We start from the raw sequence: 7,337 nt of genomic DNA, 5'->3' as shown, positions 1-7,337 counted from the left end.
CCTCAGATTAGATGAAACTATGATATTATATATGAATATTCAGTATCAGAATGTTGGCCAACAGATTTGCTGATGGACTGCTACAGCCCAAAGCAAATACTTGCCTTATTTACACTCAGGGCTCAAAAGTTTCATATACCTCCATATCTATATCTGTATCTATATCTATACATATGAATTGCATATCCATGTTTTAGCTTTTTAGTTATTCAATACTATCCTCATAGTAATCCTACAAAGGAAGTAAAGAAACTACTAGCATTACCATTTCAAGACAAAGTAACTGAGAAACATCAAGATTAAATGATTCATCCAATGTCACGCAGTTGGTTAGGGCTGCTGAGAAGACCATCCTAACCCACTGGCCACCCCCTTTTATTAAGTACTTTGTTAATTAGGGATTCGGAATTTTCAAGATCTTTCTTACTAGCATTAATGGAGAGACTAATTAAGTTCAATTAAGATGACAACTACCTTTCTAAGGTGGCAGCAAGAGCAGAGAGGGTGCTACTATGGCCTCAGGGACACTGAGAGCATACAAAGTGGTGGGGTGCTGCCTGCCCCCAAGTGCCACACTCCACCCCGGATCACATGCAAGTCTTCGCACCTAATCACGTTGTCACCAAATCCTGATTCTGGTACCTTGTGTCTCACCTGAAGAAGATGAAGAAGTCTTCAGGGTAAATTGTCTACTTTGGACAGGTGTTCAAAAAATCCCGCTTACGGTGAAGAACTTCGGCATCTGGCTGCTCTATGACCCCGAAGCAGCACTCACAACACATAGCGGGAGTAAGAGGACCTAACCACTGCGGGTGCTGTCACCCAATGCTATCGAGACATGGGTGCCCAGCACTACATACCAGGGCCCGCTAGATCCAAATCATGAAGGTGGAGGAGACTGCAGCCAGAAAGTGCTTCCCCCTGGCAGTTAAGCAGTTCCAAGTCCAAGATCAAGTTTCGCTACCCCACTGGGCCCTGTGTCACCAGCACAAGCCACACTTCACCACCAAGAGACCCAGCACCTTCCTTTAGTCCCCAGGTCTGACCAAATAAACTCCTTGGGAAAACCAAAAAATAAAATAAAATAAAATAAAATAAAATAAAATAAAATAAAATAAAATAAAATAAAATAAAATAAAAACATAAGATAAAATAAAATAAAATAAAATAAAATAAAAAAGTAAAATAAAATAAAATTGAAACAAGCATCAAGAGAGAGTGGAGGTGTGCCTACAATCACTTAGGGTTATTACAAAGATCTTAATTGTTATCTTGGATGAACTTTCTTCGTATTTTTAGAGTCTCTTTAAAAATTTGATGGAATACACAGTCCCTATTCTCAGAAAATAAATTAATTAATTAAATAAATAAATAAATAAATACATAAATAAAACAAAGCAAAACTGAAAAAAAAAAAAAGACCAGGAAATAAAAAGTTGGGGCAGATACAGAAGGGCCAGTGTATTCACTATAGGTTAAGAAACCCCGGTCGGGGGAATACGGGATTGAATCACTGCACTAGCTTTGGATCACAGTAAGAACTGAAAGACTACTAGATGACAGAGTGCTACAGATGAATTCACAATGAGTCACAAAGGAAAAGGAGAGCAATGGCAAGGATGTAGAAGAACCTGGGCCAGAAACATGATATTCCCTCAGTAGCATGACTTAGATAACAATCTGTATCACTCCCCTGGCTCCCCATCTCCTCTGGAGGCTATATGCGGGCTATTTCACTTACCTGAATATCTAAAATAAATATTCAAGGGAAAAGCAATAAAAGTAGATAACACAACATAGAAATAAATGAAATCTTAAAAGTACTTTAGATCTCCCCAAAATGAAAAAGAAAAAAAATATAGATCTCTAGACTATAAAGAGAAGATATTTTAATCATAGTTAATACACATATAACCAGAAATAAATAGAAGTCATACATGTGCATGCATTTTTGTAAAAATTAGTATATTGGCTCACACACAATTATGTATGTGAATGTGTGTGCATGAATGTATAGTATACCATTTATCTATCTTTCTAGTTCTTAATAAAATTTCTTTGACAATTTCATTGCTAATAGATTCAGGTACAGTCTCTCAAGGGAAGTGGTGGAAAATATAGCTCTCTTTGTAGAATGATAAAATAGACCAGATATTTTTGTGAGCAGATTGGTGGATACAATTTCCAAGAAAACTCCAAGACAGTAAAATATGGAGATGAGAAAAAATAAAAAACAACTTGCTAAAAAGGTGATGGAATTCTAGAAGCATATCTAACTCACAGAATTTATTCCCATATATTCAATTACTATAAATATGCCTAAAATGTTAGCTATTAATTAAATTGGAGCTATAAAATAAAAGGCCAGTCATTTTAGAATTTTGCCAGAGTATCTCGGTAAACATGAATATAGTTCTAACCCATCGTGAGATGAAGAACAGGCTGCCTAGCAACCGTTTTAACTAGTTCCCCAGAGGTTCTCAAGAGAAAAATGGGTGTTTGGAGAGGGAGCATTTGTTTTTGTTTTTGTTCTTATACCAAAGTTTCAGCATCATTTCTAACTAGCTTCTCTAGTCATTTTTCTTGTCTTCATCATCTGAAAGAAATAATGAAAACGAGGGAGGAAAGAAGGAAGGGAGAAAAGAAGGGAGAGAGGGAGGAATGAAAGAAAGAAGATACAGATCAACATGGGCCATCTGAAGCATTCACTCAGTATTCAAATATAATAATGGAAATTGAAGTCAGGTTCTCCTGTTTATCATATATGGGCATATACACCTTTTTGTGGAATGCTCACAAATCAAATTCAAAGCAATGACATTGGCTTGGGAAACTACAGGTTCATTGAAATGTGTGACAGGAAAGAATGTATGTTGGTGGCATTTCTTGACCCAGGATTCAAGGGCAACTTTGAAACTCTATGCCTACTTCATGAAGCCATAGATCACAAGGAAGATGTTCTCATAAAGAAAATGTGGCAGGTTAGGTCATTCTCCTCCTTCCAGACTTCCTGGTTAAGTAAAAGCACACTCATAAAACATTCACAGCATATTTTCATAGGATGTCCTATCATGTAGGTCCCTAGCAGGGGAGGGGAGAGAAAGTGTTTGATGCTGATTCCAGAAACAGTACCTTTAAGTGCTTCTTTTGAGAAAATGAAAGAGACAGAGACAGAGAATGGCCCAGGTTTACTATGCATCTCTCATATAGCCTTTATGAGTTTGGGAGGGAAGAACAAAGATGGATTTCAGGTTAAATTCCAGAGTTGATGTGTTAATGAAAATGTAGGGAGCGAAATGAGTTAAAAAGGTTATAATCTCAAGCAAAGCAGAAGTGGTGGATCTTAAGTATGATGGGTAAAGTTATATAAAAGAGATGCTTAAGAACATAAGTCACCTATCTTCTTACTTTATATAATTGTTTGTATAGCTTTTGACTCCATTTTAAGACTCTATTGCCAACTGGGTTTAGTAAACATCATTTTGCAAACCTACAATGCAAAAGTGTTTCAATAATAAAAATTGGTTTTTATAATCATTATGAGTAATATAGAAACAATGTCCCTTCTAGAACTTATTCTGAGCCCTGGGTTCATTCGCAGTTCTATTATTGAAATGAAACATAGAATTTATTTGCTGTTTAGTACTTTCCTGAAAAACAAAAGAGAAAGTGGTTCCATTGCTTTGAATTACCTGAGAAAATTGCCATAATTTGCCACTTCACAATGCAAGGCTAGATTTCATAAGTTAGATTCTGACCTCAATGATTAGTTAAGTGCCAAGACGATATTTTAACTATGCTAAGGCATAAGACTTACATGAAACTCCATTTGTTTAGGCTATAATGAAGACTTATTTTGACACATTGTCCTATGTATTTCAGCATCTTATCATCTACTAGGACATTATCAAAACAAAACCTTTCTTGAGGAAGGGAGTCTTTTTCCATTTTCATATTTTTTATATTCTAGTTCTTCATGTTTCCTAAAGGTAAATAATGCATGAGAAAACCTGCAGTACTTTGACTAGCATTTTTCTTTAAATATTAAATATTGCTTTTGAAAATGTTTGAACTATGAATAGTTGTGCACAATAATTTTCCGGTTGAAAATAAAGCCTGATATTTATCCATTTTCCCTTTGATGTCCTCGCATACTAATGCTATGTAGAGTGGTTGACTACTGAATTCCTCCCAAAAGTTATGCAACTTACAATTGCACGAAAAAAACAAGGATACAGATACTCTTTGAAGGAGTAGTTTATATGTTTAGTAGAAGGTTGTTATTTTTTGGCAGTGGCTTTGGTCTCTTACTGATGTAGTTTTCACAACTAAGGATAGGTTCTATTTTATTTTTTTTCCAGTAAATGTCATGACAATCCTAAATTAAGTCCACTAATGTATAAAGGAAGTGATTCCATGGATAGTATCAGAGAGCACTTCATTTAAGTTGCTATAAACCTTCCAAAGGACAGTTTAAATTGCTCCTACCTAAGGTAAGTATCTTATTTGAAAGAGTCTACAGCTTTATTCATCCAGATTTCCTACAAAGATTGAGAAAAATCCTCAATTTATACAGTTGAGGACTTTATAATGAGGAAAAAAATTACAGTTGTTTACAAGTAAGCTAAAATAGGTGCAATCACAGATGCCGTTGAGATAAGACATGAGTTGTGTTCTAAAAATGTTCTAAATCATCCAGAATATTCAGTACAACTTCTTTCCTCCTTTTTTTAAGGTAAGGTCTTCTCTTAATGTCTCACCACTGGGGACATCTTTACGTTATTTATAGATATCTCATATATAGCACAGGAAGAATGGTAACAGAGTAATAGTAATATACATGCATGCTGGACCCAAACTACCAAACTATCAACCATCTGACCTGGGAAAATTTGTTCAATTTTTCTGTGCCTTAGGCTCCTTGTCTTTAAATGAGGATAAGAGCAGTGCCCACCTCCAGACTGCTGAGCAGTAAATGAACATACACCGAGATCAACAGTTCTGTCTGAAGCATATCATACTATGGTATGACAGCATGGCAAACATTATATTATGTTGACAAAATACTTCATCAATTTTACAATTTATTGCTTTGGGGTGCACCAAATATATTTTAATAGGTGAAGGTGGGGGAAAAGCCACCATTCAATACCTTTCATCCCTTTAGCAAATATTTATTGATGATGCACATTGGAGTTCTGAGGTAATAAGGAGGATCGACTCCTCAAAACTATTGATGTTATTAATGAATCCAGAAGTATAGTGAAAGGAACCTAACACTCTTCCCCACATCCCAGACCAATCATTTAGGATCTGTGTGTATCTGCCAGACAGAATTAAATTTCTTTTGCAAGGAACCATCTTTTGTGGGGAAGTAGACACATCTTTAAAGATTTTATAAGCAGTCATATCATAGCCATCCCCCCCCATTAATAACATAGCCAATTAGAAAATCTCAGCCTCTAGGAAGGTACAATCTGAAATAATATTTTAATTGCCTAGAATAAGTAACACACTTTTTAGGAAATTCGCTGTATANTGCTGGATAGTCTACCTTAAGTGCTTTTGAAAAGTAACTTCATTGGCAGACCAAAAAGAAGAGCCCATTTTGTGTTGACCTCTGTAGTAAGGGTTAGCTATCCAGACATGAGCAAGACTAGTTCCTCCTGGCAAGACACTCACAGTCTCTCAGGTGGAGACAGGTGAATGTAAAACTAACCTTAAAACAAAATTCACTGCTACACTTTTATAAGGCGGTGTTTTGGATTGCACGAAAAGCAGTGAAAATCGAGTTGGCTTAAGCAAGGAGTTAGGTCATAAAAACTCGAAAAGTTTACCGTGTGCTGGGCAGATGAGCTTCCTAACAGAATATTCAAAAATTCTTCTTAGCCATCCTACAATGTTTAGGGCCCAGTAAGATATATCAGTCATATCCCTTAATTTGCGACGACCAGTGATCTCCAAAGGGCAGACACTGAATCTGGCAAATTAAATTTCCCACATGTACAAATTTAACTGCTAATTACGATGTCGCAAAGAGGCCGGACTCGATGGAAAGAGGAAAGGGCTTCTGACAGAAATCCCAAAGTCAGGCGCAAAGGCTGGGACTGAACAATCCAGTTTACCCGTCGGAGGCGGCCATCTGGTGAAACTGAAAGGCTTCCTTGACCTTCTCGATGCACGACAGATTCCTCCACGCCTGGGTTGCGCGCAGTAAAGGAGAAACCAAGGACAAGAGGTGAAACGGGGTCACGAGCCCCTCAAAAGTGCTGCTGCAGGAGCTTGCCAGGAAAAGCTGCCCTTGGAATGGCGAAGGTGAACTCCCGCTGACCTCCAAGGGCGGGAAAAGAAACCACCAGAAACAAACAACGGAGGGCGGCAGAGCGAGCATCCCGAGGGTGCAGGGCAAGCCTGGGTGTGGCGCCGGAAAGGAGCTCAAGCGCAGGCGCAGTACGGGTTTCAACGGAGTACCCGCCCCTTGCCATCTGCTGCCTGCCTCTCCTTCACTGAGGTGCTGGGGTCCGCCAGCCAGAGACCACAAGGGGCGCACCAGCACCAGCAAGAACAGGTAGGTGGCATTACTTGCAGCAGCAAGAGAAAACACAGTGGAGGGAAACTCCTTGAGGGGTGTGGAGCCGCGACGGGTTTTAGGTTTTAGGAGGCTTTAGGATTTTGCCGAAATGATTGAACTAGGGATTCGGGAGGTGGAACCAGCTCTGGAGGTTCTGTCAAGAGGAAGGGCTGTTCAGTTATTGGGCACCCGGTCATCTATTCAGGAGGTGAGAGGAGCTAAAACTAGCTGGGGCTGTTATCAGTGAGAGAGCAGCAATCACTCAGAAGCAATTTCCTTGTGATCTTGGTCATGTCCCGTTGGAAACATTGTTTTCTGTTGTTCTTGCCAGTCCTGTTGGAGACATTGTTAATGTTTCTTCCACATTAACAGGAGGATTCCATTACTGATTGTGCTGGTTTTCATTTTCTCGAGTGCGAGATCCTTGGAAAGGACAGGGCTCCAAGATGTTAAAATGAGAAGAGGAACAACGGATGAGGGTTCAGGTCAGAATTTATAAATGTGTCGTACTAGTCTGGCTGGTGAGACCAGGAGAGACGTAGATTTTATGTCACCAGTGTGAGCAGAGTTGTAGGGGAGAACAGAGTCTGGGGAAATTTAGAGAACGGGAAAAATTTATTTTTTGATCTTTCAAAAGAATGTCCATCAAGTGTATGATATTCTGCAAAAGACAAAACTATGGGGACAGCAAAAACATCAGTGGTTGTCAAGAGTTAGAGGGGAAGGAGAGATGAATAGATGGAGGTCAGAGGATGTTTAGGGCAGT

The 7,337-nt window shown here is 38.6% G+C and overlaps 1 pseudogene; it reads left to right on the top strand.

The window, feature by feature from the left end:
• Positions 1–512: 512 nt before the first annotated feature.
• On the top strand, positions 513–1,032 carry LOC105237939 (annotated as a pseudogene).
• The last annotated feature ends 6,305 nt before the right edge of the window (positions 1,033–7,337 follow it).

This window comes from Ailuropoda melanoleuca, chromosome 2 (assembly GCF_002007445.2).
Source record: "Ailuropoda melanoleuca isolate Jingjing chromosome 2, ASM200744v2, whole genome shotgun sequence".
Taxonomy (NCBI): domain Eukaryota; kingdom Metazoa; phylum Chordata; class Mammalia; order Carnivora; family Ursidae; genus Ailuropoda; species Ailuropoda melanoleuca.
The sequence above is the reverse complement of the archived record's forward strand: the minus strand, read 5'-3'. Positions and strand labels throughout refer to the sequence as shown.